Source organism: Schistocerca cancellata, chromosome 2, assembly GCF_023864275.1.
Source record: "Schistocerca cancellata isolate TAMUIC-IGC-003103 chromosome 2, iqSchCanc2.1, whole genome shotgun sequence".
NCBI classification, from domain to species: domain Eukaryota; kingdom Metazoa; phylum Arthropoda; class Insecta; order Orthoptera; family Acrididae; genus Schistocerca; species Schistocerca cancellata.
This window is the reverse complement of record NC_064627.1, coordinates 1,064,165,519-1,064,193,481: the sequence shown is the minus strand read 5'-3', so window position 1 is coordinate 1,064,193,481 and position 27,963 is coordinate 1,064,165,519.

Sequence of the window (27,963 nt, the reverse complement as noted above, 5' to 3'; positions counted from 1 at the left end):
CAGATATGGTTGTTCTGGGTACTGATTTCTCAGGATCTATGCACCCAAATTACTTGAAAATGTAATCACATGCCAGTTCTAGTATAATATATTGGTCCAATGAATACCCATTTATCATCTGCATTTCTTCTTGGTGTAGCAAATTTAATGGCCAGTAGTGTACCAGACAACAAACGTCGTAGTCAGGGCTGGCTCCAGGGATTTTGCCACAACAAGAGAAAACTTCAGGTTACCATCCCCCTCCCCCACTTTTCCTAGCGTTTACAGATATGTTGTTGTTGTTGTTATTGTTGTGGTCTTCAAAACTATTTATTGTCCATGTTTCACTTCTATACATGGCTACACTCCATACAAATACTTTCAGAAACGACTTCCTGACACTTAAATCTATACTCGATGTTAACAAATTTCTCTTCTTCAGAAACGCTTTCCTTGCCATAGCAGTCTACATTTGATATCCTCTCTACTTCGACCATCATCAGTTATTTTACTCCCCAAATAGCAAAAACTCCTTTACTACTTTAAGTGTCTCATTTCCTAATCTAATTCCCTCAGCATCCCGCGACTTAATTCGACTACATTCCATTATCCTCGTTTTGCTTTTGTTGATGTTCATCCTATATCCTCCTTTCAAGACACTGTCCATTCCGTTCAACTCCTCTTCCAAGTCCTTTGGTGTCTCTGACAGAATTACAATGTCATCGGCGAACCTCAAAGTTTTTATTTCTTCTCCCTGGATTTTAATACCTACTCCAAATTTTTCTTTTGTTTCCTTTACTGCTTGCTCAATACACAGATTGAATAACATCGGGGAGAGGCTACAACCCTGTCTCACTCTCTTCCCAACCACTGCTTCCCTTTCATGCCCCTCGACTCTTATAACTTCCATCTTGTTTCTGTACGAATTGTAAATAGCCTTTCGCTCCTCGTATTTTACCCCTGCCACCTTTAGAATTTGAAAGAGAGTATTCCAGTCAACATTGTCAAAAGCTTTCTCTAAGTCTACAAATGGTAGAAACGTAGGTTTGCCTTTCCTTAATCTTTCTTCTAAGATAAGTCGTAGGGTCAGTATTGCCTCACGTGTTCCAACATTTCTACGGAATCCAAACTGATCTTCCCCGAGATCGGCTTCTACCAGTTTTTCCATTCGTCTGTAAATAATTCGCGTTAGTATTTTGCAGCTATGGCTTATTAAACTGATGGTTCGGTAATTTTCACATCTGTCAACACCTGCTTTTTTGGGATTGCAATTATTATATTTTTCTTGAAGTCTGAGGGTATTTTGTCTGTCTCGTACATCTTGCTCACCAGATGGTAGACTTTTGTCAAGACTGGCTCTCCCAAGGCCGTCAGTAGTTCTAATGGAATGTTGTCTACTCCCGGGGCCTTGTTTCGACTCAGGTCTTTCAGTGTTCTGTCAAACTCTTCACGCAGTATCGTATCTCCCATTTCATCTTCATCTACATCCTCTTCCATTTCCATAATATTGTCCTCAAGTACATCGTCCTTGTATAGACCCTCTATATACTCCTTCCATCTTTCTGCTTTCCCTTCTTTGGTTAGAACTGGGTTTCCATGTGAGCTGTTGATATTCATAAAAGTGGCTCTCTTTTCTCCAAAGGTCTCTTTAATTTTCCTGTAGGCTGTATATATCTTACCCCTAGTGAGATAAGCCTCTAAATCCTTACATTTGTCCTCTAGCCATGCCTGCTTAGCCAATTTACACTTCCTGTCGATCTCATTTTTGAGACGTTTGTATTCCTTTTTGCCTGCATCATTTACTGCATTTTTATATTTTCTCCTTTCATCAATTAAATTCAATATTTCTTCTGTTACCCAAGGGTTTCTACAAGCCCTCGTCTTTTTACCTACTTGATCCTCTGTATTTCTTTCCCCCGTTCCTGTCAATTGTTCCCTTATGCTCTCCCTGAAACTCTGTACAACCTCTGGTTTAGTCAGTTTATCCAGGTCCCATCTCCTTAAATTCCCACCTTTTTGCAATTTCTTCAGTTTTAATCTACAGTTCATCACCAATAGATTGTGGTCAGAGTCCACATCTGCCCCTGGAAATTTAAAACCTGGTTCCTAAATCTCTGTCTTACCATTATATAATCTATCTGATACCTTTTAGTATCTCCAGGATTCTTCCATGTATACAACTTTCTTTGATGATTCTTGAAACAAGTGTTAGCTATGATTAAGTTATGCTCTGTGCAAAATTCTACCAGATGGCTTCCTCTTTCATTTCTTAGCCCCAATCCATATTCACCTACTATGTTTCCCTCTCTCCCTTTTCCTACTCTTGAATTCCAGTCATCCATGACTATTAAATTTTCGTCTCCCTTCACTACGTGAATAATTTCTTTTATCTCATCATACATTTCTTCAATTTCTTCATCATCTGCAGAGCTAGTTGGCATATAAACTTGTACTACTGTAGTAGGCGTGGGCTTCGCGTCTAACTTGGCCACTATAATACGTACACTATGCTCTTTGTAGTAGCTTACCCGCACTCCTATTTTTTTATTCATTATTAAACCTACTCCTGCATTACCCCTACTTGATTTTGTATTTATAACCCTGTATTCACCTGACCAGAAGTCTTGTTCCTCCTGCCACCGAACTTCACTAATTCCCACTATATCTAACTTTAACCTATCCATTTCCCTTTTTAAATTTTCTAACCTACCTGCCCGATTAAGGGATCTGACACTCCACGCTCCGATCCGTAGAACGCTAGTTTTCTTTCTCCTGATAACGACGTCCTCCTGAGTAGTCCCCGCCCGGAGATCCGAATGGGGGACTATTTTACGTCCGGAATATTTTACCCAAGAGGACGCCATCATCATTTAATCATACAGTAAAGCTGCATGCCCTCGGGAAAAATTACGGCTGTAGTTTCCCCTCGCTTTCAGCCGTTCGCAGTACCAGCACAGCAAGGCCGTTTTGGTTATTGTTACAAGGCCAGATCAGTCAATCATCCAGACTGTTGCCCCTGCAACTACTGAAAAGGCTGCTGCCGCTCTTCAGGAACCACACGTTTGTCTGGCCTCTCAACAGATACCCCTCCGTTGTGGTTGCACCTACGGTACGGCTATCTATATCGTTGAGGCAAGCAAGCCTCCCCACCAACGGCAGGGCCCATGGTTCAAGGGGGGGGGGGGGCGAGGTTTAAGAATATAGTCTACCCTTTTCACAAACTTCTTCATATGTGATGTCTTATTTTCACATATCATGCTTACTCACACATGTTTATGACATGAATACATCTTCAATACCAGAGTTAGATATGGTGCGCCAGTCAGTGGAATGGAAGTGAAACATTTACAGTGTATATGTTACTTATTCTTCATTTTGTATTGGACGCCGCAATATCTGTTTAAGGCAGTTGTATAGGAACTGTTAGGCCATCATAAACCGGCATTTATCTTTATTTATTTATTGCAAAGTTTTTCGCTTGTATTGGGACTTTCAAGCTGACATAGGCACATTTCAAGTGCTGTGTAGGCACTTGGTATAAATTGATTTGGCAACACTGCCACTAGCAAATTTTGGTATTTTGGAAAACAAACACAGGACCAACTCTAGTGCTTCGTTTGTCATTTTTTTTCACAATTCTGTAGATAATTTGTGGTAAGACGCTAGATTTTATGGATGATTTGTTTCATGAATTTAGTCCCACGCTTCTTTATTTACATAAAAAGTTTCATTTTCTTGTTTAATTCATCGTTTTGAAACGATATTAAAATTCAAGATTTTGCCGCCCTCAGAAACTTGCCACTCTATATAATTTAGCAATAGTTGCAACATTAATTTAACTTTTTTGGAAAATATACACAGTCAATGGTTCTACAACAAATTATGTCCACCTAGAAGCCAAGTATTTCTAATGTTGTGGTGGTTACATGACTAACAGCCACGTGACTTAAGAAACACGAACTTGGCACCACATGTAGCTACATATTTCGACTGCAGAGGATACCCACCAATTTCTGTAAGCAGTATCCATCCCAAGTCGCAGAACAGTACAGCAGTGTTACGGCACTAGTTGTTAATGCAACAACTAGGCAACTGCCAGTCCATGGCGTGAGTGCTTGAAAACACACTACCGCGTACCATCTCGTACATCTGTAACATATGAGTTAAAAATACTTTCAGACTTAATTAATCAACATTTCTTGAAATACGTTAAAATTTCAACTTTGAAGTCTTGTGTTTAGTGGACCTATTAGTGCAACGGACATAACTCTCGTTTTAATAGATAGGGTGACTCTTATTAACGTTTAAAAACACTCTAATCGATATAGAAGATGCTGAGACGAGCAATTTGATATGTGACACATGGAGCTGCAACTGTCGGGAATAACCCAAAAGTGGATGACAAATGTTGAATGTGTGACTTCACCAGGTGACGTACCTCGCCAAACGTGCAACGGTCGGTCTCTCTGATAGGGGGCTGTGCTACACATTGCTCCGATAGGCTACTCGGTTTTCATGGTTGCATTATCCGATGTGATACGGTAGTGGGTGTGATAGTGGTAAACAAGACGACGATCAATCGATTTACATTTACTGAAGGAGAGGAGCCAACGGGAGTGATGTTTAGCACTGCCCCCTACCAGTGTGCCCAGCTGCATCATCTGGTGATGTCACATGTTTAAGATTTGTCATCCAGTTTTGGTGTATTTCCCGACATTTGTGGCCCCGTATTAAATTACTTATCTCTGCGTCTTGTACGTCGCTTTGGAGATTTCTAAACGTCAATAACAATCAGTCTCTACAAGACTTTTAGAATACTGGAAAGTATGTCCATGATTAAAACGTGAGGTTTATTGGGCATATAATTGTCACAAAAATATACAATGAAAACGGCATGTTGTGCCCAAACTAGTGATGTTGTTCTGAGTAGTAGCGCAATGTTCTTGTAGAGTAACGTTCATTCTAGCGCACTTTTGTTATCAAATTGATATGCTAGTTAACCAAACCGATCAATTGACTAAATCGATCAATTAAACCAACCCCACCCTCTTCCCTTAACCTATAGTTTTGCTAAGTGGTTTAGTACACCCTGAGGGTTGATTATACTTCCGCTGGGATAATCTGTTCTTCTGAGAAACCCTCAAGCCTCACCTCCTCCTCCTCGTCTCACCCGTCTGGGCAAAGGGCATTTGTTCAGTTCTGAGCCACCTGTCCCCTCCTAGAGTATCCCCAAGCCCTGCCCTTCCCCATTTCCCTCTCCCCTCTTTCACCTATAAATTGGCGGAAAAGACTCAGTCTATGACGGAGAGGAAGGATCTCGTGTCACGAAATCCAAATCAGTGTCAGTAATACGTTACCGCATATTCTTTATTTAATCAGTTTGCGGGAGACAAGGCTACTCTTTGGTGGGAAATAACTCAGTTGCAGTACCTCCACTCTTACGACATCACCTCAAATCCTTTTGCTTGATACTGGTACAGTTAGGTCAAAATACTTACTGCATCAGTCCCACAATCCATCGGTTTCTGGGAAATATCTCATCAGATTGAGCGACTGTGTGGAATATTGCAATCTGCGGGAAAAAGACTCGCCACGTATCCAACGTCTTGCACGTACCAACGTACCGAGCACCTTCCTCCAACACCGCAACCCATATCCGGCAAAAACAACCTACCGATCACGTCTTCACAGTGACCGCATGGCAGACATGCCAGCTGCCTGCGTATTCCCACTCACACAGATCGGGAGAGAAGCTCGCACACAGAGCTAGCTCACGATGCGCAAACCGGAAGTTGCGCTATTCCTCAAACAAAGCATCAGGTGATAACAAGCCTTTGCGCAGCTGTGCTGAAAGGTAAGTGGAGGTAGGAAACACTAGGTTTTCGCTGGCAGAAACATCAGACGTGATGTCCTGCTCCGTTAACGGAGCTACATCTGGTGGTGGGAAAAACGTATCACAAAAAAACATCGCTAAAAGAGACCTAAACATTCATCAAAGATTTCCAAAAAAACACCATCTAACACGCACACCATATGCAGATTCTAAAACACACACCTCCTAACAGCCCCTAGTGGATGCACAGCGCTAGAAAAACAACTCCATTACTGCGCTTGCGGACAACTAGCGAACGATCCCAGCAACACAAGCAACATCGGTGGACACTACTGAATGGTGACCACATCGCAAAGAGTGATGTGATCCGTCCACACATCTATAGACAGACGAAAGCAAATCAAGTAATTAAATTTGAAAAACACTCGCCATATATCGGTGGTCTTGTGTGCAGACCCATTTGAGAATATAAGCACCCTCATCCACACCTTGCCCGTAACCCACGTGATCATGAAGGAGCGAAATGCATACTGAGCAGCAGTTCGCTATTCACTGATCCAGACGATACTTCGAGCCTTGCCACTTGGACAGTCTAGCGACTGCAGAGCAGAAGTCGGCGTCCTTCGGTATTTGATGCTTGGGAAACCGCCTCTGCTCTCTCTCAAGTGGCTACTTCCTGTATGTGTGTGGACCAACATATCCAAACACGTTTTGTTTCGGAGAATGTTGTTTCCCCAAGTGACCTTCCATGTCCGACGATACCAGGGAGTAACCAGGGAGTAGCGTCGCTCCCGCAAGAAGGCTGATGAGCGAGTCGATCTCCATCTCGGCGCTGAAGGGTGCGTCAGTCGTTGGCAGTGTCGATACCATCGGAGTGGGCTCAATGGCCCGCAGAGGCGGCAGTTCTACCAACTAAGCTAGCCAAACACGATTCACGACTTATCTTCAAAGCTTTACTTCCGCCACTACCTCGTCTCCTAACTTCCACACTTCAGAGAAGTTCTCCTGTGAAAATTACGGGACTAGCACTCCTGATACTGGCGGAAGTAGAAGTGTGTGGACGAGTAGTGAGTCGTGTTTGGGTAGCTCAGTTGGAAGAACACTTGCCCACGAAAAGCAGAGATCTCGGGTTCAGGCCGAAGTGCGGCACACAATTTTAATCTGCGAGAAAGTGTCATATCAGCGCACACTGCACTGCAGAGAGAAAATTCATTCTGGAACATTATTATTAAATTCCGGTGCAGGGGGAAAAGTCGCAGATTATTGTGGTAATCGGCGGCCGCGGTGGCCGAGCGGTTCTAGGCGCTTCAGCCCGGAACCGTGCGACTGCTACGGTCGCAGATTCGAATCCTGCCTCGGGCATGGATGTGTGTGATGTCCTTAGGTTAGTTAGGTTTAAGTAGTTCTAAGTTCTCGGGGACTTATGACCACAGCAGTTGAGTCCCACAGTGCTCAGAGCCATTTGAACCATTAGCCTGCCTCGGGCATGGAAGTGTGAGACGTTCTTAGGTTAGTTAGGTTTAAGTAGTTCTAAGCTCTAGGGGACTGACGATCTCAGATGTTAAGTCCCATACTGTTCAGAGCCATTTGAACCGTTTTTATTGTGGTAATCAACCAGCAGTGCAATGATCGGTAACAAGCAGGGAAAAACTGTGAAGTCGTATGTCGAACTGTGACAGGTATTCTTCGTTGAAGTAATACAGCTTACAGGAATTCATGAGGTTCTATATTTTGTGAGACAGCTACTGAAGACTTTATTAGACACAGCCGGATTTACGCTATGGCTGGACTATACAATAAACTATAACGATAATATAAATCGTTTCTCATCTCACAGTACGGATAACTTTATTTATGATTACGTGCGTCGTGGAACACTAGACCGGCGACGAAACATTCAATCCGACTCGGAAAAATTCATTGAGGCAGGTCGCTCATTGAGCAAGGAGCCACAGAGGGAATAGAGGCGAGAGTCAGAGAAAGAGAGAATGGTGGGGCGTGTCCGAGACGTGCAGCAAGTAGCAGGGGGCGGGGCGATGTGTATCTCCGCGGCTAACGGCTCCTAAACAGCACGCCACGCCGCTAATTGTGTCCAGCACCGCCGGCGGATTTGCGCCTTTTGATCACGCGACGAGACGAAGCGAGGCGCGCGCAACGCAGCGCCGCGCTGCGCCAGACCAGCACCGACTCACTGACTGCCCCTCGGCGAGCGAGCGCGCCGTCTTTTGTTTTCTAATTTACGCCCGCGCCGCCAGTCAGCGCCACCCTGCACAATGGCGGGGTCGCCCATTAGCCTCCGGGTAATAATGCCTTGGCCCTTCTGACAATGGCAACGTTAAACTACGGCGATAAGATAAAATTGGGAGCAATATTTAGGAGTTGAATGAGCGAAATATTAATAAAGGCGGAAAGCTCCCCTAACTGCGAACAATGCGTTGTAATGTCGAGAGAGCGTTCCGCCTTTCGCAAGGCCGAGTACAAAACGCACGAGATTTCGTCTCCTGAACAATGAATTTTGTCTCTCTGCGCAATACAATTGTTCCGACGGCCATATGTTGTTTACCGCGCTCGGACAGAAAGTCGTGAAATAAATTTAATATCGGCACAAGTACCTTATCGTCTGTGTCGTTGCCGGATCACCCTTGGCGGAACTGTCCGCAGACGATATCGCGTACAAATGACTCAACTGCGCGTGAACAGACGCGTTAGCTTTTACTGACGAGCGGAACAAAATGCACTGTTAAGTATGACCTAGCAGCAGATTTCTCTCTCTTCTATCCTATCACTTCGACATTCAGATGCCAGAGGTTCATTTTCCTGGAAGATACTAGTTCAAGTCACTCGCGTTTGGAGAGTTGCTCTGTCCGCGAAAATTTAAAGGGTGTCAATGCAAAATATAATCTAACTCTAAATTAAACATACCGAGTAACTGAAAGGAAGTATTCAGTTACTTACATCAACGAAAACGGTTGTGTGGACAGTATTATACTTGGTTATTTTTCGTGTACCTGCATCCACAACCGTGCAACATTTTAGAAAGTACCGGTACAACGTTTGGACTGTTACCATGTGGACTGTCATCTGGACATCCATCTGACTGTTACCATACGTACCCATTTACCACGATCGCAACTGCTGTCTGTCACGCTATTTTCAAGTGACAGCTCACTACGTAGTGTGTCAGTGCGTCGGCCATTTTCAACACGCCCCCGTGTCATGCGTGTTTAAACAGTCTATACGTATAACGAGACATGGGTCTTCGTCATTTATATAAAGTGCTACGTGAAGACACAACCAGAATACGAATACTGTGATCAGTTTCGATGTAGTGTCCCTCTTTACGAGACTCTCAGTTCCTGAGTCCTTATAACAAAGCACGGAAAGGTGTAACGGTTCTTTCTCTGAGCATTTTAGGCACGTTCTGACGACATTTTTCAGCTAGACGGCAAATACTGTGAACAAACCAACAGCGTGGCGACGGGGAGTCCGTTATCGCCTGTCGTGGCGAACCTTCACGCGCAAACATTGAAGCGAAGTAGCTAGGATCCCCCAAGTTCAGACCATAGTTTTTTCTGACGATAAGTAGACGACACGTTTGTGATGCGGCCACATGGAACGAAAAGGTTAAAGTGTTCCTGGAAAATCAGTCTGTTCCTCCTAGAATGAAATCTTCACTCTGCAGCGGAGTGTGCGCTGATATGAAACTTCCAGGCCGATTAAAAACTGTGTGCTGGACCGAGACTCGAACTCGGGACCTATGTCTTTCGCGGGCGAGTGCACTGCCAACTGAGTTACCCAGGCACGACTCACGACCCACCCAGGAAGTTTCATATCAGCGCACACACTGCTGCAGAGTGAAAATTTCATTCTGGGGACATCCCACAGTCTGTGGCTAAGCCACGCCTCCGCCATATCCTGTCTTCCAGGAGAGCTGTAGTGCGATCCACGAACCATGGCGGTTCGCGCAGGTCGAGGCACGAACGGGGATTGCATTGTTGGCGGCTCCAAGCGACAGATGTGGCACTACAGAACTCGTAAAAGAGCGTAAAATACCTTTTCTCGACGTTAGTTCACGGAAGATCGGGCGACCTCCCTGGATCAAATTGCGTATAGAAGAACACCGCATATTGATCTCTGTCTCCGCGCCTCGAGTCATTACCATCGTGACAAAGCAATGTGATGCTGAAGACTCTGGTTCGCAGAGGTCGGACGCAGCTTTCAGACAAGAAGGGGCTCGCGAAGAATTACCGGACCTATGAATAGTGTTGAGAAGGAGTGGGTACTCAAGTCGTCAAACTGAGCATGCGATGCGGCCCCAGTCAAGAACACCTGCGAAAGAGGTCGGGATCGAGAAACAGAAAGAGAAGCCAACAATCGCTTATCGAACTCTTGCTCAGTTCCGAGGAAGATCAGTGGACTCCTATAGAAATGCGGTATCAGTGGGTTTCTCTACCACCAAGAAAGATAAAACATCTTCTCTGTAATGCTTCAAGAGGATCTGGGTCTCAGAAAGCCGGGTGTGTATTGCATTCGGAGTGAATGTGCCATATCTTACGTGGGCAGACATCAGAACAGTAGAGGACAGATGCAAGGAACATAAACGACACATCCGACTTAAACAACCGAGCAGATCAGCTGTCGCCGAGCGCTGCCTCGAATAGCCCGCATCTCGTGGTTGTGCGGTAGCGTTCTCGCTTCCCACGCCCGGGTTCCCGGGTTCGATTCCCAGCGGGGTCAGGGATTTTCTCTGCCTCGTGATGGCTGGGTGTTGTGTGCTGTCCTTAGGTTAGTTAGGTTTAAGTAGTTCTAAGTTCTAGGGGACTTATGACCACAGCAGTTGAGTCCCATAGGGCTCAGAGCCATTTGAACCATTTTTGAGCTGCCTCGAATATAATGCGGTGAGATCAGTATCGTGGTGCAGGCTCCAAGTTACTGTGACAGCAACACTAAGGAGCCTACGAAGATAAAGATGCCAAATGGTTCAAATGGCTCTGAGCACTATGGGACTCAACTGCTGAGGTCATTATTCCCCTAGAACTTAGAACCAGTTAAACCTAACTAACCTAAGGACATCACAAACATCCATGCCCGAGGCAGGATTCGAACCTGCGACCGTAGCGGTCTTGCGGTTCCAGACTGCAGCGCCTTTAACCGCACGGCCACTTCGGCCGGCTAAAGATGCCAGAAACCATAATAAACAAGGACGGAAGGTTTAGTTTAAACAAGGCTTTGGGTCCGACACTCAATTTATTGAGATCTCGCCGGCCATCATTTCCACCATAGCTGGGAAATGGTGAGAGAATGTTCGTTTCACGGAATACCAGTGCGAGCTCTGAAGAAGAAAACAGCGTAAAACGGCGCAGTGGGCGTCGGAAAATCGAAGTCTGTTATAAACAGCGGCGCGAGACCGACCATATTTGACAGTCTGGCTGGAGACCAGGCAGCGGCTAGCCACAACTCGCACCACCTGAAGAAGACGGCTAGGTCGTTCGACGAAAACTTGTGCAGAAACTGGAAAGAATGGCTCGGTAGATGTCTTGGATGCATACCATTAACTGACTGAAGATGCTGTTGGCTGCCACTCAAAATATTTCGTGAACTTTATTTTGGACTACCAGATACCGTGCGTGTTGATTGGGGTGTTCTAGTAACACAATATAGTTTTCCAGCGATGTGTTCAAATACGAGGGGCGTTCAATAAGTAATGGTACACTCTTTTTTTCCCGGTCACTTACGATTCAAAAGATGTGGAATTTGTTGCAGAACATAGTGGAATATTCCTGCTTCAGCCCCTATAGTATCGCGAAGTCCCGATAGGCGGATTCAGAATGTTGTCTGTAGTGAAGATAGGTTCCATGCAGAGAGCTATCACTGAGTTTCTTTTGCCAGCAAACCAGAGAATCGCAGGTGTTCATAGGCACTTGTAGAATATCTACGCAGGTCTGGAAGTCAACAAAAGAACGATGGGTCGTTGGGCCAGTTGGGCAAGGTGTCTACCATCACCATAACCAGGTCGTGCAAACCCGTCTACCTCCCGCGTGCCGGCCGGCCACACACAGCTGCGACTCCTGCAGTATCGGGATGTGCGGACGCTCCCTTTTACGGTGATCGTCGGATCACAATAAGACACCTCGCTGCTCGGCTGGACGTATCAGTACTAACACACTCGTCCACCAGATGCGGTACTCAAAGATGTGTTCTCACTGGGTTCCAAACCGTCCTACAGAAGATCGTAAACAGCAATGTATGGTCATGTGTGCGGAATTGCTTGCGAGTTACGAGGTTGGTCGTGATTTTTTGTCAAACATCGTCACAGGCGAAGAATCACTTTGAACCGGGAACAAAATGGCAGCCCATGCAGTGGCGCCACACCACCTCTCCTCCGAAGAAAAGGTTCAAAGCCGCACACTGAGCCGGTAAAGTCATGGTCGGGAGGACGACGGTTCAATCCCGCGTCCGGCCATCCTGGTTTAGGTTTTCCGTGATTTCCCTAAATCGCTCGACGGAAATGCCAGGATGTTTCCTTTGAAAGGGCACGGCCGACTTCCTTCCTCGTCCTTCCCTAATCCGATGAGACCTATGACCTCGCTGTTTGGTCTCCCCCCCCCCCCAAACAACCCAACCCCCAAAGTTATGGTGACGGTCTTCTGGGACTCTGAAGGGGTACATCTACATCTACATGGATACTCTGCAAATCACATTTAAGTGCCTGGCAGAGGGTAGTTTTGTCTGATTTCCTCCCTCATTGTGCAACGATCAACTCTGACATGTTTTGTGCTACTCTCAGGAAACTGAAGAAAAGACTTCAGCGTGTTCGTTAGCATAAAAATGCAAACGAACTTCTACTTCTCCTTGGAAACGCAAGGCCTCACACCGGGAGGAGCTCACAAAAGTTCTTTGGACTGTTCTTCCTCATCCACCCTACAGCCCGGATCTCGCACCTTACCACTTCCATCTGTTTCGTCCACCGAAGCACGCACTCCGCGGGAAGGAGTACATATATGATGGGGAGGTTATTGCTGCAGCAGAACGTTTACTCCTACGGTGTCCACTAGCGTGGTACCACGCGGACGTACAGGCCTCCTCAATAAAGTGGCGTAAGGCTGTCGTAATGAACGTCGGTGATATTGAAAAATAGTGTATTGTAACCAAAAGAGTGGTGAATAATATGGTGTATTGGCATCCTGAATAAACGAACCTGCTTTCAGAAAAAAACTTGTAAGAGGTCCATGACTGAGGAATTTATTGCTAGCGCACTCGACCAGATGTAATTTCGATGGATTGCTCACGCGCTGCCTGCGATATGTACGAAGTGCATTCAAGTTCTAAGGCCTCCGATTTTTTTTCTAATTAACTACTCACCCGAAATCGATTAAACTGGCGTTACTTCTCGACGTAATCGCCCTGCAGACGTACACATTTTTCACAACGCTGACGCCATGATTCCATGGCAGCGGCGAAGGCTTCTTTAGGAGTCTGTTTTGACCACTGGAAAATCGCTGAGGCAATAGCAGCACGGCTGGTGAATGTGCGGCCACGGAGAGTGTCTTTCATTGTTGAAAAAAGCTAAAAGTCACTAGGAGCCAGGTCAGGTGAGTAAGAAGCATGAGGAATCACTTCAAAGTTGTTACCACGAAGAAACTGTTGCGTAACGTTAGCTCGATGTGCGGGTGCGTTGTCTTGGTGAAACAGCACACGCGCAGCCCTTCCCGGACGTTTTTGTTGCAGTGCAGAAAGGAATTTGTTCTTCAAAACATTTTCGTAGGATGCACCTGTTACCGTAGTGCCCTTTAGAACGCAGCGGGTAAGGATTACGCCCTCGCTGTCCCAGAACATGGACACCATAATTTTTTCAGCACTGGCGGTTACCCGAAATTTTTTTGGTGGCGGTGAATCTGTGTGCTTCCATTGAGATGACTGGCGCTTTGTTTCTGGATCGAAAAATGGCATCCACGTCTCATCCATTATCACAACCGACGAAAAGAAAGTCCCATTCATGCTGTCGTTGCGCGTCAACATTGCTCGGCAACATGCCACACGGGCAGCCGTGTGGTCGTCCGTCAGCATTCGTGGCACCCACCTGGATGACACTTTTCGCATTTTCAGGTCGTCATGCAGGATTGTGTGCACAGAACCCACAGAGTTGCCAACTCTGGAGGCGATCTGTTCAACAGTCATTCGGCGATCCCCCAAAACAATTCTCTCCACTTTCTCGATCATGTCGTCAGACCGGCTTGTGCGAGCGCGAGGTTGTTTCGGTTTGTTGTCACACGATGTTCTGCCTTCATTAAACTGTCGCACCCACGAACGCACCTTCGACACATCCATAATTCCATCACCACATGTCTCCTTCAACTGTCGATGAATTTCAGTTGTTTCGGTTTGTTGTCACACGATGTTCTGCCTTCATTAAACTGTCGCACCCACGAACGCACCTTCGACACATCCATAATTCCATCACCACATGTCTCCTTCAAATGTCGATGAATTTCAATTGGTTTCACACCACGCAAATTCAGAAAACGAATGATTGCACGCTGTTCAAGTAAGGAAAACGTCGCCATTTTAAGTATTTAAAACAGTTCTCATTCTCGCCGCTGGCGGTAAAATTCCATCTGCCGTACGGTGCTGCCATCTCTGGGACGCATTGATAATGAACGCGGCCTCATTTTAAAACAATGCGCATGTTTCTATCTCTTTCCAGTGCGGAGAAAAGAAATCGGAGGCCTTAGAACTTGAATGCACCTCGTACAGGCCTCCCCAATAAGGTGGCGTAAGGCCGTCGTAATGAACGTAGGTGATGTTGAAAAATAGTGTATTGTAACCAAAAGAGTGGTGAATAATATGGTGTATTGGCATCCTGAATAAACGAACCTGCTTTCAGAAAAAAAAGTTGTAAGAGGTCCATGACTGAGGAATTTATTGCTAGCGCACTCGACCAGATGTAATTTCGATGGATTGCTCACGCGCTGCCTGCGATATGTAAGCTATAAGAGAATCTCAGACCAGAGAGCAGTGTCAGTATGAGTAAGTAGTAGCGAGCATTGTGGTGTGTGGAGTTGGCGGGACCGGTCGTGGGAAGCGTCGGCGGTGCGTGAGCGATGTAGTATAAGATAAATGCAGCCGCGCGCGTATGTAGTTTGTTACAACTAAATTTGTACTATTGTTATATCAAGCCGCATGTAAATTTTTCAAAAAAATCTTTTAATAATAACCTTTTTTATGAAATTAACTTTTTGACAATCATTCATCTGAATTTAAAGAATTTACTAATTTTTGCAATCCATTATCGAAAAGAAAAATCAGTTGTTTCTTTCTATACATGACAAATCTGGAGGCTAGCGTTGCACTGGACTGTGCCAGAAAATTTTCTTATAGGAGCAGATATATACGCGTTATCTGGCGACATCATGGAGGTAAGAATTTTCAATTTATTCAGTTTGATCTTTCAGGGCCATGACGCAGTACTACTGACGTCCAAATTTACCAGTTTAGATTCACAGTCAGTTAATTATTGAAAGGTTATATGTGAGCCACAATTTTATTGAGAGATTAGTCACATTTTATTATTGGTAGGTTACGTGATTTATCTGTGCGGAGGTTACACTGAATGTGAATGTTATACATATTTTTTCTGTTGGGAGGTTACAAAGTGTTGCAATACTTGTTGAACGCCCCTCGTATATTAACGTAAAGTGAAAAGTTGTGCACTGTGATAGTTTTTTGATCTCTTGACAGCCACCTGCTCAGAGTGCTATTGCCGTGTTTTCTCCGTCCAAAGTCGAAGTAAGCGAAATGTGTTACCTGGTACTTCGGAGAACTCACTGACCCGTTACCGCCACGACAGCGGCGATTGCGCGACTGTGGACGGCAGCAGACTGCCGTGGCCTGGGAATCTCGGAACACAAACAGCCGTTAGCATAATGGCCGAGTTTCCATGCGGCACGCACTCCGCCGCGGCCTGCCCGGTCGGCACACGTGTCTATATGCACACCGCCAGCAACGCGGCCGTGGCCGGTCAACGCATTGTGCCGTGCAGGGCACCTGTTGCCTTGGCACGGACGCCGTTCCTCAGCAGCAGCGCGCTCGCCAGACGAATCCTCAGGTCTCCAGACCCTGGGAAACACGTCGCGTGCCGCCCAGTCCCGGGTTCATATACGCCGGAACATATTTTGAAAGCTAGTAAATTTAACGGGTTTTTAAATTGTATTTCTCAGACTCGTCTCACAGAAATACACTGTACAGTGACATTAATGACACCACCTGTTGAAAGCCTCAATCAGGATCTTTTGTAGGACGGACCGCTGCGAAACGCGTAAGAGGGAGGAGGAGGAGGAGGAGGAGGAGGAGATTAGCGTTTAACGTCCCGTCGACAACGAGGTCATTAGAGACGGAGAGCAAGCTCGGGTTAGGGAAGGACGGGGAAGGAAATCGGCCGTGCCCTTTCAAAGGAACCATCCCGGCATTTGCCTGAAAGGATTTAGGGAAATCACGGAAAACCTAAATCAGGATGGCCGGAGACGGGATTGAACCGTCGTCCTCCCGAATGCGAGTCCAGTATGCTAACCACTGCGCCACCTCGCTCGGTGAAACGCGTAAGACAAGTCAATGAGGTTCTGGAAGGTACCAACAGGAATGTGGAACCACGTCGACTCCAGTGCTGTTGCCAAATGCGCCAGGTTTCTAGGTTGAGGATCCGTGGCGTGAGCAGCTCGATTGAGGTCGTCACACATATTCTCGATTGTTTTTTAGTCCGGGGAATTTGGTGGCCAGGGAAGTACGGCAAACTCATCCTGCTGCTCTTAGAACCACGCACGTACACCGCAAGCTCTGTGACACATTGCATTGTCTTCCCGGTAGACGCCATCCTGCAGACTGCATACAAGGGTAGACATGGTCCCCATTGTGCCTTCCAGCATGAGGATATCATCCAGCGAACGCCACGAAAACATTCGACAGACCACAACGCTCGACCCTTCCGACTGCTGTTGCAGAGTGTTTGCTTTCAGACGTTTCACGCCGTACACGCCAACGGGAATTTGTCGGGCAGAGCACGAAACGTGATTTATCTGAAAAGGCCACCTGTCAACAATCATTGGACGTCCAGCTGCAGTACTGGAGTGCAAATTCCAGCCTTCGTTGCCGGTGAACAGCAGTCAGCATGGGTGCATGAACCTGGCACCTGCTGCAGAGGCCCATCAGCAGCAACGTTCGCTGAACGGTCGTTGAGGAGACACAGCTGGTCGGCCCTTGTTTCATCTGGGCGGTCAGTTGCTCAACAGTTGCGCGTCTACTCTCTCGCACACATCTCCGAAGCCGTCGATCACCCCTGACCTCTGTCGCCCGTGGTGCAACATAGTCGCTTGCGCGCCGGTTTTGGGTAGCACCATTTTGCCATGCACGGTATACTTTAACCACGGCAGCACGCGAACAGTTTACAGACTTAGACGTTCGGGAAATTATTCCACTCTTGGCCCGAAAACGAATGACCATGCCCTTTTGGTCGTCACATAAATCGCTCCGTTTCCGCATTACAACAATGACTTCACTGTTTTCCGCATCCCCCCCCCCCCCCCCCGAGACACTGGTAGTGCTGCTATCTGCCGTCTGTAAGTGGTTACTGCACGTTGATGTCGATCATAGACGGTGGTCATATTTATGTAACTGGACCATATAGTGTCAAGGACACCTTCACCTTCTGGTGCTGTGAATACGTTGCACAGTAAAACGTAAACTGGACTATTTATTTCAATCTGCCAGGAGGTTTAAAAGCAGCTCACATTCAGTTGATCAGTGAAATTGTCCTTACCGCGAACGTTTCAGTTGAAGTTTCTTGGGTTGTTTGTGCTGCCTCCTATCCTAATTTCTGCCTGCAGAGCGCCCTGAGAGCAGCAGGTGGTCGGCTCCTGTTTTAATTTTTGTTGTGTCTCGCAGCTGCGGCTGACACTGCCGTGGATTGAGTCTTACTCCTGTATGTAGGCCGCATTTTCATATATCGAGTCAGCCCTACAGTTAATTTTTTTCAAATATTTTCATTAATAAAAATTGCACATTAATTTTCAAGGGTGTAAACATGTCCACTTTCTCTTTCTCTTAAGCAGGACTCAAAGAAATAGTGAGACTAGCCTCACACACGTCCAACAAGAAATCGCCCATTGGTGGAAACCCTGAGAGGCAGATTCAAACTAGGAGATTTTCTTACATTATTTTAAACATTTATACTATTTATGACAGGAACTAATAACACTGTAATTTTTTTAGGAGAACGTGACTACCTACTAAGTTTTGTAAGAATCTGAACCATGCATAACAAGGTGAAGAACCACCAGTTAGTTAGCTACATTTTCCATGGGTCATTTGAACAATTTCTGGAATGAATCCGGGTGACAGGATATGTGCACATTACCAGTTTTAACATTAATTAACGTACTATTTTTCAGCCCCACTCATCAAAATGTTCACATGTGTGTGAAATCTTATGGGACTTAACTGCTAAGGTCATCAGTCCCTAAGCTTACACACTACTTAACCTAAATTATCCTAAGGACAAACACACACACCCATGCCCGAGGGAGGACTCGAACCTCCGCCGGGACCAGCCGCACAGTCCATGACTGCAGCACCTTAGACCGCTCGGCTAATCCTGCACGGCCCCACTCATCCAGCTACACTTAAAACAGTGGCCCAAAATAAATGATTTAAGGTTAGATAAAAATCTTGTTTTGCTGTGTGTCAAAAATCTTGTTATTGGGAACATGATTAAAATTATTTCTTGATGCAAACTGAACCTCTAGTTTTGTAGTTACGGAGATCACAAATTTTTTCAGGTTGTGAAGGATTACTTATGGCGAATTTCATTAACGAACGTATACAGGGTGTTACAAAAAGGTACGGCCAAACTTTCAGGAAACATTCCTCACACAAATAAAGAGAAGATGTTATCTGGACATGTGTCCAGAAACGCTTAATTTCCATGTTAGAGCTCATTTTAGTTTCGTCAGTATGTACTGTACTTCCTCGATTCACCGCCAGTTGGCCCAATTGAAGGAAGGTAATGTTGACTTCGGTGCTTGTGTTGACATGCGACTCATTGCTCTACAGTACTAGCATCAAGCACATCAGTACGTAGCATCAACAGGTTAGTGTTCATCACGAACGTGGTTTTGCAGTCAGTGCAATGTTTACAAATGCGGTGTTGGCAGATGCTCATTTGATGTATGGATTAGCACGGGGCAATAGCCGTGGCGCGGTACGTTTGTATCGAGACAGATTTCCAGAACTAAGGTGTCCCGACAGGAAGACGTTCGAAGCAATTGATCGGCGTCTTAGGGAGCACGGAACATTCCAACCTATGACTCGCAACTGGGAAGACCTAGAACGACGAGGACACCTACAATGGACGAGGCAATTCTTCGTGCAGTTGACGATGACCCTACTGTCAGCGTCAGAGAAGTTGCTGCTGTACAAGGTAACGTTGACCACGTCACTGTATGGAGAGTGCTACGGGAGAAACAGTTGTTTCCGTACCATGTACAGCGTGTGCAGGCACTATCAGCAGCTGATTGGCCTCCGCGGGTACACTTCTGCGAATGGTTCATCCATCAATGTGTCAATCCTCAATTCAGTGCAAATGTTCTCTTTACGGATGAGGCTTCATTCCAACGTAATCAAATTGTAAATTTTCACAATCAACATGTATGGGCTGACGAGAATCCGCACGCAATTGTGCAATCACGTCATCAACACAGATTTTCTGTGAACGTTTGGGCAGGCATTGTTGGTGATGTCTTGATTGGGCCCCATGTTCTTCCACCTACGCTCAATGGAGCACGTTATCATGATTTCATACGGGATACTCTACCTGTGCTGCTAGAACATGTGCCTTTACAAGTACGACACAACATGTGGTTCATGCACGATGGAGCTCCTGCACATTTCAGTCGAAATGTTCGTACGCTTCTCAACAACAGATTCATTGACCGATGGATTGGTAGAGGCGGACCAATTCCATGGCCTCCACGCTCTCCTGACCTCAACCCTCTTGACTTTCATTTATGGGGGCATTTGAAAGCTCTTGTCTACGCAACCCCGGTACCAAATGTAGAGAGTCTTCGTGCTCGTATTGTGGACGGCTGTGATACAATACGCCATTCTCCTGGGCTGCATCAGCGCATCAGGGATTCCATGCGACGGAGGGTGGATGCATGTATCATCGCTAACGGAGGACATTTTGAACATTTCCTGTAACAAAGTGTTTGAAGTCACGCTGGTACGTTCTGTTGCTGTGTGTTTCCATTCCATGATTAATGTAATTTGAAGAGAAGTAATAAAATGAGCTCTAACATGGAAAGTAAGCGTTTCCGGACACATGTCCACATAACATATTTTCTTTCTTTGTGTGTGAGGAATGTTTCCTGAAAGTTTGGCCGTACCTTTTTGTAAAACCCTGTATATTGTGATGGTGCAGTTAAAATACCTCACTTCTTGATGAGATACCTATAAGATGACTGCAGGTGAACACCACATATTATCCTTATTGGTCTCTTTTGTGCAAATAAGACTCTTTTTAGTCATCACTCTTCTGACTGGTTTGATGCTGCCCGCCACAAATTCCTCTCCTGCACCGACCTCTTCATCTCAGCGTAGCAAGTTATTCTGTGATGTCTTAAAATAAATCATGTCATCCTGTCCCTTCTCCTTGCCAGTGCTTTCCACACGTCCCTTTCCTCCCCGATTCTGGGGAGAACCTCCTCATTCCTTACCTTATTAGCCCACCTACTTTTCAACATTGTTCTGCAGCACCATATCTCAAATGCTTCGATTCTCTTCCTTTCCGGTTTTGGCACAGTCCATGTTTCACTACCATATATTCTCAGAAATTTAATCCTCAAATTAAGGCTTATGTTTGACAACAACAGACTTCTCGTGACCAGGAATGCCCTTTTCACCAGTGCTGGTCTGCTTTTGATGTCCTCCCTACCTCGTCCATCACAGGTTATTTTGCTGCCTAGATATTCGAATTCCTAAACTTCATCTACTTCGTGACCTCCAGATCTGGTGTTAAAATTTCTCGCTGTTCTCTTTTCTCCTACTTCTCATTACTTTCGCCTTTCTTCGTTTTGCTCTCAACCCACATTCTGTACTTATTAAACAATTCATTCTATTCAAGAGTTCCTGTAATTCTTCTTCATCTCCACTAAGGATAGTAATCTCATAAGCGAATCTTATTATTCATAACCTTTCACCTTCAATCTTAATGCCACTCTTGAACTTGTCTTTTATTTCCACAACTGCTTCTTTGACGTATAAATTGAAGACTAGGGGCGAAAGGCTACATCCCTGTCTTACCCCATTTTAATCCTAGCTATTCGTTCTTGGTATTCCAGTCTTACTCGAATTGTTCCCTCTTGTTTCTTAAACATATTGTATATTACTCGCCTTTCCCTAGAGCTTACCCCTATTTTTCTCAGAATTTCGAACACCTTGCACCATGTGACATTGTTGAACGCTGTTTCCAGGTCGACAAATTCTGTGAACGTGTCTTGATGTTTCTTTAGTCTCGCTTCCATTATCAACCGCAGCGTCGGACTGCCTCTCTGGTGCATTCACCTTTCCTGAAGCCAAACCGATCGTAATCTAGCAAATCCTCAGTTTTCTTTTCCATTATTCCGTGTGTTATTCCTGTCAGCTATTTGGGTGCATGAGCTATTGAGCTACTTGTGCGATAATTCTCACACTTGTCGGTTGTTGCTGTCTTCGAAATTTTGAGGTCCGAAAATCTGATGGCATATAACCAGTCTCACACATCCTACGCTCCAACGTGAATAGCCGGTTTGTTGCCACTTCCCCCAGTGATTATAATTTCTACAATTATAGAAACTTCCATGAAATGTTGTCTATCCCTTCTGCCTTATTTGATCTTCAGTCGTCCAAAGCTCTTTTAGATTCTGATACTGATAGTGGATCTCCTATCGTTTCCCTGTCGACTCCTGTTTCTTCTTCCATCACGTCGTCAGACAAGTTCTCTCTCTCATAGAGATCTACACTGTATTGTTTCCACTCATCCTCTCTCTCCTCTGCATTTAACAGTGCTTTTCCAGAGGTTGTTTTGAGTTTTCTGTATACTGAGCCAGTCCTTCCGACAGCCATTTCTTTCTCGATTTCTTCACATTTTGCATGCAGCCGTTTCGCCTTGAAATTCCTGCACATCCTAATTATTTCGTTGTTAAGTGACTTGTATTTCTGTATTCCTGAATTTCCTTGAACATTTAAGCACTTCCTTCTTCCATCGATCAATTGAAGTATTTCTTCTATTACCCCTGGATCCTGCGCTGTTACCTTCCTTGTATCTATGCTTTTCTTTCCAATTGTTATGACTGCCCGTGCTTCAGAGTATTTCAAGCGTATCTGTTCATTCCTTATTACATTAGCATCCCAGTTCTTTGCGCATTGATTCTGTCTGACTAGTCTCTTAAATTTCAGACTACTCTCATCATTACTAAATTATGATTTGAGTCTAAATCTGCTTCTGGGTACGCCTTATCCAGATTCTGATTTTGGAATCTCTGCCTGATCATGATGTAATCTAACTGAAATATTCCCGTGCCTCTTGGCCGTTTCCAAGTACACTTTCTCCTTGAACAGAATATTCGCTATTACTAGCAGAAATTTATTGCAGAACTCATTTAGTCTTTCTCCTCTCTCATTCCTACTACTAAGCACATATTTCCTCACAACTCTTTCTTCGATTCCTTCCCCTGCAAACCTCATTCCAATCCCCCATGACTATTATATTCTCATCTCCCTTTACACACTGAACTGCCCGTTCACTATTGTCATATACTTTCTCTCTCTCTTCCTCTGCTGCTTGCATTTATGCATGAACTGTTGTTGTCGGTATTGTTTTGCTGTCGATTCTGATGAAAACAACATTATCAGTGAACTGTTTACAGTTGCTCACTGCTTGCCTTACCTGCTTATTCATAATGAATCCTACCCCTTTATACGATTTTCTGCTGCTGTTGATATTACTCGTCGGACCGGAAAACCTTTCTTCTTTTCATTTCACTTCACTGACCCTTGCTACATCTAGATTGAGCCTTAGGATTTCCCTTTTCAGATTTTCAAGCTTCTGACATTCCACGCCCCGACTCGAAGAACATTACGCTTTCGTAGGTTATGCAGTCTTTTTCTTATGATCACCTCCTCCTTGGCAGTCCCCTCCCGGAGATCCGAATGGGGCACTATTCCAGAATCTTTCGGCATCGGATAGACCATTATGACACTTTTTCAATTACAGGCCACATGTCCTGTGGATAGACATTATGTGTCTGTAAGGCAGTGGTTTCCATTACCTTTTGCATTCTCATGACGTTGATCGTTGCTGGTTTATTCGCCTTTTAGGGACAGTTTCCCACCCCAAGCGGAAGAGAGTACCCTGAACCTGTTTCCTCTAAAGAAAGAAATGACGCTCAAATCTACCCCCTACCTGGCACTGCCACTTTTACGCTACCATAAAAAAACTATCGCTCTTCAGGAGTTTCCTGAAATTATTCTCAAAAACTCTCGCAAAGGAAAGGGATGTAAGGTTCCATAACTTTCCTTTTATTATTTTTAAAATTTGATTTGTTTAATTTTTTTTATAAAATAAATGTAAATGTCGTGTGACTAGGGCCTCCCGTAGGGTAGACAGTTCGCCGGGTGCAAGTCTTTGGATTTGACGCCACTTCGGCGACGTGCGCGTCGATGGGGATGAAATAATGATGATTATGATAACACAACACCCAGCCCTAAGCGGAGAAAATCTCCGACTCAGCCGGGAATTGAAACCGGGTCCTTAGGATTGACATTCTGTCACGCTGACCACTCAGCTACCGGGGCAGAGATACTTTTTTATTACATGATTATAATTGATTATATGTGTAAAAATGAAAATGTTACAAAACTGATATTCAAAGAATAAACTAAAATAACTTCCCATATTACTTGAGCTACATCAGCTAAAAGAATCATTATTCAAGAAATGATGCAACTGGAGTTATCTTGTGCACTGCCATTGGCGTTTTCTACCTCCAATCTCGAATAGCGTCGCCTAAAATATCTACAACAGACTCATGCTGCTTTGCTAATACCTCAATGATTGGAGCTTTCCAGGCAGTCTCTTTCCTTCCACACTGCTTAGAATTCAGGTCACAATGTCTTGGATGTGATGCTGTACGGAACTTCAGCCTGGCTCTCCCCAACTAGAGGGGGACAGACCGCGGGTGCTCATCGTAAGACGTTACTGAATAGTAAATATGCAAAGTATGTTAGGGTGTTGATTCCATTGTTTCTATGACTAGCAATAATACGAGGAGCAATAGCAGTTGAACCTGACTGATTCAGCAGAACAGTAATACGTCTCTTCCAGCTGAAGTTTTCACTGAGTTGTGACGGTACGCTCCGGTACGCCGTGCCTGTACATCTGACGAAAAACAAAAATCAGAACCACAGATTTTAAATGTGTTGGTACGATGGAACTTCATTCTTTACGAGTACAAATATTGTATTCGCACTTCTAAAAGCCGCAGAAAAGTCTTAAAATAAGGTTTTAAGAAGTCTAAATTTCGAAAACACCTGCCCAGAGGGTCACAGTGCCGTAACGTTTCTTTTTACAAATCAGGCCCTATATGTTTGAAGCACTGTACCAGGTTTACCGACTTTTTTCCATTTTGTTTTCTCAAAATTAAGGGAGAGTCCATTTTCAGAGAATCTGTTCCTTTCCTCTCATGGAATTTATCACAACACTAGTTCCGTCTGCATAAAGCACCAATTCTGCTTAATGGAAGTTAAGTGGAAACAGACATCGGTAAGGAAATTGGACGAAACCCATTTAACTCTTTCTTGCCACCTTTTTCATGAAGAGGTTTAACAAGGCGTATTTTTAACTGTCTGCAAAGATTCTCTGTGCCAGTGGTGTAAAAGTTTGTCTTTAACAACGCTACTTATTATGTTACAACAACTGTTCAAAATTCTGTTAAATTCCGTCAGAACTTCTATGCCGGCCGCTGTGACCGAGTGATTCTAGGCGCTTCAGTCCGGAACCGCTCTGCTGCTACGGTCGCAGGTTCGAATCCTGCCTCGGGCATGGATGTGTGTGGCGTCCTAAGGTTAGTTAGGCTTAAGTAGTTCTAAATTCTAGGGGACTGATGACCACAGATGTTAAGTCCCTTAGTGCTTAGAGCCAGTTTTTAGAACTTTTGTAATTCGACTAACTTCAGTAAAGGATATTGAAGTTACTTCTAGTTGCTTAAAGTTTTGTGAAACGATATTTTTAATATGCTATCTCGCTTCTTCAACTGAACTGTTCAATACTATTTTTGTTGCTACATTTAAAAAGTGATGTTAAAAACACTCACAACTCGTGAATTTTCGGTCACAAGATTGTCATTCAGTTTAGTTCTGATAGTTTCATAATATCCTATACGGTTTAAATCTATTATCTGTATTATTAACTCCTATGAAAATGTGCGCATTTATAGATATTTTAATGTCTATTCTTAAAATCTGACATTACGTGCATTAAATAAAAAATACAGCAATATTAATTAATTCTACACCTACATCTATACTCAGCAAACTACTGTGAAGTGCGTAACAGAGGGTACTTACCTTAGTACCACTTATTATGGCATGATTGTTCGAGTCTCTGTGCGTGCAGTAATTAGTCTAATCTTATCGTCACGATTCCTATGTGAGCGAGCGCGATACTTGGGGGGTTGTGGTATATCCCTAGAGTAATAATTTTGAAGCCAGTTGTTGAGACTTTCCGAGAACGCTTTCAAGGATAGTTCCTGTCGATCTTCAAGTGTCTGCCGTTTCAGTTCTTTCAGCAGTTCCGTGACACTCTCCCACAGGTCAGTCAAACTTCTGAGCACTTGTGCTACCCTTTTCCGTATACGTACGGATGGGACGCATGACTGTTTTGTATGCAGTCTCCTTTGTAGACTGATTGCACTTCCCCGGTATTCTACCAGTGAACCAAAGTTCACCACCAGCTTTACCTCCGACTGAGACTATGTGGTCATTCTGTTTCGAATCTTTTTCAGTTTGACACCCAGATATTTGATTGATTCCAACTCATTGATATTTTCATTTCGTGAAGTGGAAAATTGTGTGTTTCTGATCATTTAAAGCAAGTTGCCAGTCCTTACACCACTCTGAAATCTGATCAAGTTCTGACTGAACATCTATGCACGTTTTGCTCAGACAGTACTTCATTATAGATAAGAGCATCGTCTGCGAAAAGCCTGAGATTACTATTAATAATGTTTGCGAGGTCATTAACATACAACATGAACAGCAAGGGTCCTAGCACACTTCCCTGGGGCACAACGCAAATTACTTCTACATCTGACTGTGACTCTCCATCCAAGATAAAATCATGATTACTCCCGGTCAATAAATTCTCAGTCCAGTCACAAATGGCGTTTGAGTACCCCATAATTGATAATAAGCGTATGTACTGCTGAGTCTAATGCGAAATACTGCATTTATCTGACTGCCTTTAGACATGGCTGTCAGTGAGAAAACTGGGAGTTCGGTTTCACATGATCAATGTTTTCGGTATCGATACTGATTGGTATGGAGGAGGTAGTTCTATTCGAGGTGCCTCATTACGTTTTAGCTCAGAATATGTTCTAGGATTCTACAACAAATGAATGTCAATAATAATGGACCTTAGTTTTTTCGATCCTTTCTGCTACCTAAGTTGCAGACAGGTGTGACTTGTGCTTTCATTCAACTACTGAGAAGGGCATGTTGTTCGAAGGACAGAAATTACATCGGGTCGTTCAGTTTCAACGATTTCGGCTGTTTCTCTATACTGCTGACACTAATCTCTATTTAAGAGGTACGAGACTTAAAATGGTGCAACACTCCTTATTTTCCTTGTGTAAAGGAATATTTGAAAACAGAGTTTAGCAATTCTGTTTTTCCTTTGCTACTCTCAATTTGAGTTCCTGGCTTAGTCGCTAGGGACTGGACCCTAAATTCGGTGCCACTAGCAACCTCCACATAAGACCAAGATTTCTCGCGTTTGTGAGAGATCATTGGATGATAATCAGTTACGTTAGTCATTGAAGGCTTCGCGAATTGCATTGCCCTCTAGACAGCCAAAAGCGTTTAATTAAGCATCCTTCCACACTTTGTTTTACACCTATTACACAGACAGTTCCATTGCAGTGACTGTATACCATGTATTGCCCCTCGCATATATATATATATATATATATATATATATATATATATATATGTTTCAAGTTCGTCATTGAGATGTGACACTAATGTCTCATTATCTAATTTGTTGAAAATATAAATCTTTCTATTTGTTTTTGTTGGTTTTTGTTCTTTGATACTCTTTGTTGCTACAACAGACTCACGTTCACGTTACCAACTTCGAAGTGAGCGTTCTTAGAGAGGACAGGCCTGTCTGTTTCCATTAAATCTAATATTCTGTAACATGACTGGAGTTCCGAACTATCTGTTTTAGATAGTCTTCAGAGAAAGTATTTAGTTATGTTTCGCAGGATCTCTTGTCACGTCCGCTACTAACAAATCTGTAACTGTCCCATTTGATTGTTAGATGATTAAATCTACAGCGATGATTACAGTACTGTTGGGGAGCTTACGTACCGGTGAACTGAGATTTCCTCCAGAGAAGTTTTCGTTTACGTCTGGGAAGGGGTGAGTCTGGTGGTCGATAGAAGGATGCAGTTAGGGGATGCAGTTATAACTTATGCTCACCCCTGATACTGAGCCAACCAATCTCACAGGAAGCCTCAGCTTCTACCTCTTTGAATTTGTGTTTATTGTCTACTGCGACATATACACGAGACCATTTCTCGTTAGCCTATCCTTTCAGTATACGCTTAAATGTTTTCCCAACAATATGAATTTTAACGAGCTTTCTGTACATAGTATTAGCAGATAGTACCTAGTAACTCAATCATTTTAATTGCACTAAATATTGTTGGAATACAGATGGATATTTATAGTTTTTTTTGTTCTTTTGTAGACGTTAATTACTAACTGCAGTAGACAATATTCAACATGTTTTATTCTGGTATTAATTGGGTTTGACTTCCTGCGCGGAGAGTCGGCTTCCAGTTGCC